Raw genomic sequence first — 10,698 nt, forward strand, 5'->3', positions numbered from 1 at the left:
TTTCCATTTTCTGTTCATAAATAATGCACATTGTGCCTGCAGAGTTCCTCAGAATCTTTTCTGGTTAGGAGGACTGCCAAATTCTAGAAATAAGAATAAAAGCCAATTCAGATTTGTTAAACTAGACTTGTTGTAATTTTGTCTTTTAATATTCTCTTGACATGCAGAAATGGATGGAATAGGAACTTCAGCTCCACATAGAATGGGAATTGGTGTAAAGCAGCCACCAGATGAACACAGGCCCTGTAAGAACCATGTTCACATAAGTCCTGCCTATTTGGAGGAAGAAAGTGGGCCAGTGCAACTTGATTCCTTGATTATGCCTTTTTCAGAGAACCAGTTCAAACTTAGAGTTACATAAAGAAGTTGAGAGGTTGCAATGAGGAAAAATAAAATGGGATTTTTTTATTTTCCAGGCTGACCTTTAACTCTTAGGGTTCCTAAGTAGCTGAGATTACAGGCATGCCCATGGTTTCTGGCTTGGCTATTTCTTAAAGATGGTGATTCACATCCATGGACATTCATACCTGTGCTTCCTTCCCAGGATGCGAAGGCTCCATCGTATCATTTGTACTCTGTCCTAGCTCATTTGGTGAACAAATATAACTTGTTTACTCTGAAAAAGGGAAATCATTTTAAAAATTATTCAAAAATTTCTAAAATGGTAACAAAGTTGGCAGTATGTCCTTTCAATGTCATATGGGAGCACTGACCTAATCAAGGATTAATTTTTTTAACTGGAGTATACTTTGACTTCTGTTTACTATTAGTCAAAAGTTCCAGGGCTGGAGTTATAGCTCAGTGGTAGAGTGTTTGCCTAGCATGTGTGAGGCACTGGGTTCGATTCTCAGCACCACATATAAATAAATAAAATAAAAGTTCATCAACAACTAAAAAAAACAAAAACTTACTTAAAAAAGTTCCAGACCTAGTGAACTTGCATATTTAACTTGTTAACTTTGTCCAGCAGAGTTGCAAATAATCTCTGTTTAGAAAAAAATATCCCCAAAGACTTTGTTTAATTGCCCTGTGGAATATTAACCAATTTTGCATATAAATCAGCAATCCTATCCCAATCTTCATATATTAAACTACCTTTAAATGTCCAATTGTTCAATGTTCTTTGAACCAGTCTTTAACCATATTGATTCCCTCATAAATTAATGAACTGAATAAAAATTTTGATACATGTTCATTTTTAAATTTAAATGAATCATGTCTGATTTTTTTGAAAAATTTACTTTGACAAGTCATTACCTAGAAGCAGATTTTGCTTAAAAGGCCTCTGATCCTGGTTTTAAATAAGCTGTTCCTGATGGGACCGCCTAGTTGGCCTCATTAGCATCAGGGATTAATCACTAACTTGATGAGCCCCATTATGTCCCTGAGGGGCCATGACAAATGGTTCACTGTCTTCCTTCTGAATACTGGAGTTCCTTTGTAGAAGACCATTGTCTTCCTCACTATTCTGCTAGAACCAGGATGGATAAGGAAAGGATATATGGGAAAAATGGTTTGAGAACTGGTTATTTATTACAGTACTATGTGGGTTTTGTTTTGTTTGTACTGGGAAGTGAACCCAGGACTTTGCATGTGCCAGGCAAATCCCCTTCCACTGAGCTACAAACCCAGTCCTTTTCATTTTGTTTTGAGACAGGGTCTCATAAATTACCAAGGTCAGCCTGAACTTGGGATCCTCCTTCCTCATTCCTCCCAGTAGCTGAGATGACAGGTGTGCACCTCCACTCTCAGCCACAATACTTTTTGTTCAATTTTATTCTTTGAACATGAGCCTGTACAAAGGAGCTTCTTAGTTCTCATCAGACCTGGGATATAAAGTCAGGTTGTATGTGTGAGTGAGTTGACTTGTTTTGGTCATATAAAGAGAGAAAATGCACTGGGTGCATTGCCACACACCTGTAATTCAGGTAGGAGGATGGCAAATTCAAAACCAGCCTCAGCAATTTAGTGAGGCCCTAAGCAACTTATTGAGACCCCATCACAAAATAAAATATAAATAGGGCTAGGGATGTGACTCAGTGGTTGAATGCCCCTGGGTTCAATCCCTATTCAATCCCGTGGGGGGGCGGAGTACGAGCACAATATGGAGATAACAAATCGCTCTCTCTTCCACTCCCTTTCCATCTGTCTCTCCCTTTCTTGTTCTTGTTCTCACTCTTCTTTTATCATGCACACACTCATACACACACATGCACATGAAAAACTCTATGCATATATAGAGGAGATATGTATATGTGTAACTCTGGCTCTTTTTACTTTCTTCTGAGAAGCTAAATTTCTGCCCCCTCCTTCCAAGGATCCCCATCCCTTGCCTCAGACCATCTAATCTCCCTCATGATAGTCTTCTGCTAGTTCTTGGGCTTGTATTTATTCCTCTCTGGGGAACCTACAAGGACCCAGCTGTTACCTCTGCCCTTCATCAAGTGCTTCTAGGCTCTCTACTACCTCTGGCTCTGGCTCCCAGACTTAGTCTGTCCTTCACAGCCTGTTCTGCTTTCTCTCCGTGACTCCTCAGGAACCATGCCTCCCTTCCCAGGCACAGTGTGTGGGCCTAATTCCTGATTCAGACTTCACAACCCTGCTCCCCATTATTGTCCTGAGGTGTGAAAGCTCAGAATGCTGCCCCAGAAATCATGAAATCTCCACTAGCCAGATCTGCAGTGGTTTGACTTGGTCCTGGTCACCAGGCCTTGCAGTTCCAACTATGGCTGCTTTTATTTTATTTTACAAAAATAAAAATTTTAATCATCTTTATTATAGAAAACAACATGTTGGTTGGGATAACCTAGGGAGATGTTTGTTATATCTGTATTTAATTCTAATTGAACCACCACACATAATACATTAATATTAACCTTTTCAATTATTTATACAAAATTTTGACAAAGACTCTCATTCTGATCAAATTCAGACTCTACTCAGCTCTATCCCCACCTAGGCTTCAGTAGTGCCTTACATAGATTTCAGTCATTCCACACAATCACCCAACCTAAGAAACTTGAACAAACTCTAATATTGCTTCTAACATCTCAAGACTATGTTCTTGAAATAAGTTATCTCACCCTACGTTGTTTCCTGGGAAAACTTAGTCCTGCCAAAATAATTAAGTTTGTGTCAGCCAACACTCAAACATAGGGCCCATCTCCCAGTCTCCATGGGAATGTTGGAGCCTGACTTTGATAAGCATCAGTTAGCAAACTGAAATGACTTAGTCATATGGACAAACTCCTCTTCCTGATATTTATAAATTTCTACTTCCCAGACTTCTGGAGCACATGCTCATTCCTCCTACCTATTTCCTCATCCTCCCTTTAAAATTTCCAGGCACCTCTGCACAAATAAAATTTGAGTTCAGATTTACACTGGACCCTCTTGTCTGTTGCAATAGTTTATTACCGAGTAAAATTTTAGGTTACCATCTTAAGCTACTGCCCATCTTTTGTCTTTGAGAGTAATCTAGTGCTGTGACTACTGGTTCTTTCACCCAGGACCCTAGGAACACCCACTTGGAGCTTTAGTCTTTATTCCTGACTAATTGAAGATCCATTGGTAGGCCTGAATCCTGATCCAGTTCTCCAAACAAATGTCCCCAGAGGCACAGTGAGGACAGATTTTGAATCTAAAGATTCAGAGCATATCCTAGAAATGAGTTAGAATCCAAGAATTCTTTATAAGAAGTTGGGTTGGAGTTCCAGGACTCTCTGCAAGGGGCAAGGTCTGGGTTAAAGTTCCAGATTTGTTTGTTTATAAAAAAGCACTGTTAAAAACCCAGATAAACAGAGGCTAGGTTAGAATCCCAAGCTTCTGTGTTCATAAGACATAAAACCTGGTTCAAAGATAGGCATCTTTGTAGGCAAGACACTATTAGTTAAGAATGTGGGGGGTTCTCAATCAATTGGAATTCCCCCTTCCCAGACCCCCGCTAGCTATTTGCTTCACCACTATAGTACTAACTCTGTTCACATCCATTCTTGCTAGACATTACTGAGGATTATTTGGAACCAAATGACTTCTTTGGGAAAGTTAAGATCTTCACGGAACGGCTCCTCTAAGACCTTCTGCTCCTCCTTCCTCCATTAGCCACTTGTAATCTTCTCTTCAATTCTCTTAAATCCTTTAGTATTTCTCACTTCAGAGTCCCTACCTCCTCCATCCCTCTGTTCACCCCTTCCCACTTCAACCTTTTAACTCCCTATAATTGCTCAATCTGCAGGCCCTTTGCTTCCCCATCAAGAACTCTCAAAGGGTGCGGGGACTCTAAAAGTAACCAGTAAACAGTTGACAGAGAAGGAAAACTAATTGTAAATAGACCAGATATTTTATCTACTTTGAGGGACTTAGAGATACGCAGATGGCTGCATAGTATTTCATTCTATAACCCAAATTTTAGTCTCCAGGCTTTATAAACTATGCTTCAGGCCAAAAGAAAAATTTTAACCCACCCTTCATTTTAATATTGAGCAGGTAACTTTTAAGTTGTAACACCTGCTAGAAACATAATTCTGAATATTATAAAGTGGGGCAGAGATGAAGATTAGCTCTTTTGTATCACTGTTTTGGCTTAGCACATGGATACACTTTTATTTATTTATTTATTTATTTATTTATTTATTTATTTATTTATTTATGGTACTGGGGATTTAGCCTAGGGGTATTCTACCACTGAGCTACATCTCCAGCCTTTTTTTTTTTTTTTTAATTTTGAAACAGAGTTTCTCTAAATCGCTCAGGCTGACCTCAAACTTGTGATCCTTTTGTTTCAGTCTCCCACATTTCTGGGATTAGAAGCATGTGTCACTGGTCACAGTTATGTGGCTACAGTTTTGGAATGAAAGCCATAAGGTTTGCATGTTTATACATGTTGTATATATGCACTATTTCCCTACCTCTAGACAGTATTACCAAATTAATTCATAAAATAGCTTAAACTGTATTCTAATTGTAGAAAAATAAGTACCAATATAATTTTAAAACTTCAGAATTATAAAAATTAAATGCTTTTCAAATTCATTATATTTGGGTAAATTGTTGATAAATAAGACTAGTCTGGTATTATTGATCAAATAAAAACAGGCATATATTCATCATTGTTAGTATTAAATATAACATAGGTATACATTTTTATTGTATTTGGATTTTCTAATCAAATAAACTAATATATTTACATATTAAAGAGTAACAGATATCTTTATTTCTTATCTTATTTCTTATTTATTTCTCAATTTACAGTTCTTTATGGTTAGAAATTACTAATTTGATTTTAACAAAATTGGGTCATAATTCTGTTCATTCCAATAATAATTATGTTTTTATTTTTATTTTTTTGGTACCAGGGGTTGGACCAGGGGCACTTAACAACTGAGCCACGTCCCCAGCCCTTTTTATGTTTTATTTTGAGATGGGGTCTTGCTTTGTTCCTCAGAGCCTTGCTAAATTGCTTAGGCTGATTTTGAACTTATGATCCTTCTGTCTCAACCTCCCAAGTCACTGGGATTATAGGTGTGTACCACTATGCCTGGCTAATTTGTTTTGTTTTATAATATGTTTACTTTAGTGTCCAAATATTTTTGACCACCTGCAACCTAGACTCATTCTAAATTAAATCAATTAATAGATATTCATCATATATCTGGATTATTTTAAAGTATAATAAAATACTGAAGTATTCATTTTTTAATTAAATTTTTTTATTTCTACAGACTGCATTTTGAGTTATTGTGAAGTATTCATTTTTAAGCAGAAGTTTAAGTTAATACATTTTTTGTTTCTTATTTTTGTATGGTACAGAAAGGATAAAGATATTTCAAGTTTTGGTAAACATGTTCTTTTTGTCACATTAAGCAAAACGCAGTATGAGGAAACACCTATAAAACTAGTGAGATGGTGTATTCATAAGATCTGGTTGTCTGCTATAGAAAACTGGAATATGACAGAGAGTTCACAATTGTCCACTTCCTAGTTTTCAATATAAAATGAATATTACTAATGGTCAAAAATCATAACATATATAAATGAAACTTCTAGAAATAAGGTTTAAGGGAAACTATATATATATATATATATATATATTTTTTTTTTTTTTTTTTTTTTTTTTTTGGGTACCGGGGATTGAACTCAGGGGTACTTTACTACTGAGCCACATTCCCCAGCCCTATTTTGTATTTCATTTAAAGACAGGGTCTCACTGAGTTGCTTACCACCTCACCATTGCTGAGGCTAGTTTTGAGCTCGCAATCCTCCTGTCTCAGCCTCCCGAGCTACTGGGATTACAGGCGTGCACCACCACACCCACTGAGGGAAAAAGTTTTGTATGAAAACAATACAAAGAATGTAACATGCATGTGAGTTATTTTTGTTTTAGTTTTTGTTTTTTACATTAATTGCTGGCTATGCATAGTACTTTCAAGTTTAGTCACTGTCCTACTGAAAAATTGGTTAACTACTAACTAAAATGTAAAGTTTGCCTTTAACAACTTGCATGTAAAATAATAAGGAAAAGAACAAAGAAGAAACAGTTACTATATATGTGTATACAAACAAAAAATATTTCAAAATCCTTGTAATTAGTCATAAGGTATAGTAGCTACTACTTCCTTATCTGCTCTCCATTTTCTCTTTGTCCTCAGTCTGAAGCTTATCTGTTTTTGTTAAGGGAAAAAGAGAGTATATAATTTTGTCTTAAAATAAAATGACTAGTTGTTTCAGAATGAGAAAGAGGAACATGTGGAGAAAACCTGAATGGATATGGAAAGTTTTATAAGTTTTACATAAAAAGCACCTTGTGAGAATCACAGCCTTTGGGACAAGAGTACCCTGTGTTTCTCTTTTACTAACAAGCAGTAAACCACCTTTTTCCTTTTTCTTAAAAAGAAAAACACACACAAAAAAAGCACCTTGTGTCTTCCAAGTTAAGATTAGATTAATTTATTTGTAAGGATTTTTAAGTAAGTTTTAATATCAAAACAAATACAAAACAAAGAGTTTGATTTCCTCTCCATTAAAACTAAAAATTTTAAAAATTTTGAGACAGAGTCTCTCTAAGATGCTTAGGGTCTTGCTTAGTTGCTCAGGCCTGGCCTCAAACCTCTTGCTTCAGCCTCCAGAGTCACTGGGCTGGACTGTTTGTCTGCTTTTAATAGGAAATTATAGAATGTAATGTATGTAAGCCACTTAGGGAAAAAAATTTATATGTCTTATTGAAATTATTTCCTGTGCTAACTTTATCATGTCCTTGATTAAGAGAACCAAATCTCTTTACTTCTGAAAATATCAGTTTTTCAAAGTCATGTTAGCTTGTATACTTACTTTTGAGATTCTCTATTTGTCAGGTGGCTACAAATTACTTCACCATTTCCTATTAGTCAAGTGTTCAAAACTTTTTACATTTTTGACAATTCTGCCAAATCATTTTCCAAATAAAATAGTCTCGATCTCAGACTGATTGAAATTTCCCAAAGGGTTCCTAGAAAAATCAAAAAGGGCTTGTTCTTTCACCTTGCAAAAAGAGACATGTCAAAACTAGGCTCAGGTGGTACATTTCTATAATCCCAGCTACTCAGAAGTGTGAGGCAGGAGTATGGCAAGTTCAAGGTCAGCCAGGACAACAAAACAAAAAATGAAAAGGACTGGGAAAGTAGCTCAGTAGAATGCCCCTGGGTTCAATCCTAGTACAGCCAAAAAACCAAAAACTACAAAGAAAAAAAAATAGATCACTTGATAGACTACATTACTTACATTACATAATTTTTTGTCAAATTAAAAAGACTTTTAAGCCTTACCTATGTTATAGTCTTCTCTATATCATATTAATATAAATATTTGAAAAGTTGTATAAGATTCCTAGAAATTTTTCAATGAACACACTGTCCATGAAATGTCCTGGTGTTCCTTTGCCTGATGTTAGTAAACAATGTTATCAGTCATAATTCCTGTTACTATTTTGAAGTATTGTACGTCACAAAAACAACCAAATTTCATTGTCAATTGCATTTAAATAACTTCCATCAGACCTTTAACCACAGTCATTTTAAGTCTTTTGTTATTCTCCGACAATTTTTATTTTATTACCTCCCTAAAAGCATTTCCACTTATCTAAAATCCAGACCCCTTGGATTTGATCATAAAAAAGGACTAGCTTAGAGACCCATGGAAAAGAACTATGCTAGATACAAGGATATGGGTTTCTGATAGCATTCCTTAAATAACTTTGAGATAATATCATGGGACTGAGAATTTCTAAATTTCTGGTGAAGAAACTGATACGTTCATAAGTCAGCTAATCAAACAAGAAGCAAAAACTTAATTAAATTAGACTGAATGAACAGCAATGGAATTTTTATAGGTTTTTATGACTTTTATTGAAACATTGGTGGTTTTTTAACATTCTATTTTCTGGATGTAAAGAACCTTCTTCCTTTTTTTGTTAAGCTCATGATAATTAGTAAACTGTACATTTCTACAAACAGAAATGAAATACTTATACTTCTCTTCCTGATTCATTCTACTATCTTTCTTATTCCCAACCCCTCCCTTCCCTTCATCCCCTTTTGTCTACTTCAATGAACTTCTATTCTTCCTCATCTCCTTATGGTGTGTGAGCATCTGTATATCAGAGAGAATATTCAGCTTTTGGTTTTGGGGGACTGGCCTATTTCACTTAGCATGATATTCTCCAGTTCCATCCATTTACCAGCAAATGTCATAATTTCATTCTTCTTTATGGCTGAGTAATATCCAATTGTATACATATACCACATTTTCTTTATTCGCACACTTATTCATTGGGTTATTTGTTTTTTTTGGTGTTAAGTTTTTAGAGTTCTTTGAATACCCTGGAGATTAATGATCTATCTGGGGTGCTGGTGGCAAAGATTTTCTCCCATTCTGTAGGCTGTCTCTTCCCATTCTTGATGTTTTCTTTGCTGTGAAGCTTTTTAGTCTGATACCATCCCATTGATTCTTAATTTTACTTCTTGCACTTTAGGAGTCTTAATGAGGAAGTCAGTTCCTAAGCTGACATGATGGAGAGTTGGGCCTACTTTTTTTCTATTAGCTGCGGGGTCTCTGATCTAAGGCCTTGGTCCTTGATCCAAATTGAGTTGAATTTTGTGCAGGATGAGAGATAGGGGTCTAAGTTCATTTTGCTACATATGGATTTCCAGTTTTCCCAGCAACATTTTTGAAAAGGCTATCTTTTCTCTAAAGTACATTTATGGTGCCTTTGTCTAGTATGAGATAACTGTATTTATATGGGTTTATCTCTGTGTCTTCTTTTCTGTTCCATCAGTCTTCATGACTCTTTTGATGCCAGTACCATGCTGGTTTTGTTGCTATAGCTTTGTAGTATAATTTAAGGTCTGGTATTGTGATTCCTTCTGCTTAACTTTTCTTATTGAGGATTGCTCTGGCTGTTCTGGGTCTCTTATTTTTCCAAATGAATTTCCATTTTTATTTTTACGAAGAACATCATTGGAATTTTAAAAGGAATTGCATTAAATCTATATAGTGCTTTTGGAAGTATGTCCATTTTGACAATATTAATTCTGCCTATCCAAGAACATGGGAGATCTTTCCATCTTCTAAGGTATTCTGTGATTTATTTCTTCAGTGTTCTGTAGTTTTCATTGTAGAAGTCTTTCACTTCTTTTGTAGATTGATTCCCAATATTTTATTTTTTCAAGGCTATTGTGAATGGAATAGTTTTCCTAATTTCTCTTTCAGTTGATTCATCACTGATGTATAGGAACACAATTGATTTATGGGTATTAATTTTATCTACTTCTACTTTGCTGAATTCAATTATGAGTTCAAGAGCTTTTTGGTGGAGATTTGGGGTCCTCTAAATATAGAATCATGTCATTGGCAAATAAGGATAGTTTAAGCTCTTCTTATTTGTATCCCTTTAATTTCTTTCTTCTGTTTAATTGCTCTGGCCAGAATTTCAAGGACTACATTAAATAGAAATGGTGAAAAGGGGCATCCTTTTCTTATTCCTGTTTTTAGAGGAAACACTTTCAATTTTTTTCTATTTAAAATGATGTTGTTCTTGGGTTAAGCATAGGTAGCCTTTAAAATGTTGAGGTATGTTCCTACTTTCCCTAGTTTTCTAGTGTTTTGAACATGAATGGATGGTGTGTTTTGTGTAATGCTTTTTCTTCATGTAATGAGATAATCATGTGATTCTTGTCTTTAAGTCTATTGATGTGGTTAATTATGATAGGGTGACCACCAGCACCTCAACAGAGCAGGTTCCTGCTCATAAGTGTGAACCAACTGGGAAAATAAAGAGTCTGAAATAACCAGTAAGAAATAAGACAAAGAAAAAGATTAGATTTAAAGAGTGGAGCACCTGATGGGTCTTCCAGTCCTGATAGGAACTGGAATTGATCAACTAAAATAGGCCCAAATTCTTTATTTAAGGGGGAGTACACCAAAGGCAGGGATAAGGTTTCAGTGGGAGGAGTCTTTTGGGGGCTTATTTGGCTTGTGGCAGAGGTCTTGCAGTAAACAATTTGTTTGGCATTTGGCAGGCTACACCCATCTCCAGGAGACTGTATTTGAACTTGAGCTGTGAGCAGACCAGTGTGAAGTAGGCATTCTTTCACCAGGGAGTTTCTGCCTGGGAGTTCCCAAGACAGTGACTTTTCCTGCCTAATGGCTTGAACATCCAACTGAACA

This window comes from Sciurus carolinensis, chromosome 6 (assembly GCF_902686445.1).
Source record: "Sciurus carolinensis chromosome 6, mSciCar1.2, whole genome shotgun sequence".
NCBI classification, from domain to species: Eukaryota; Metazoa; Chordata; class Mammalia; order Rodentia; family Sciuridae; genus Sciurus; species Sciurus carolinensis.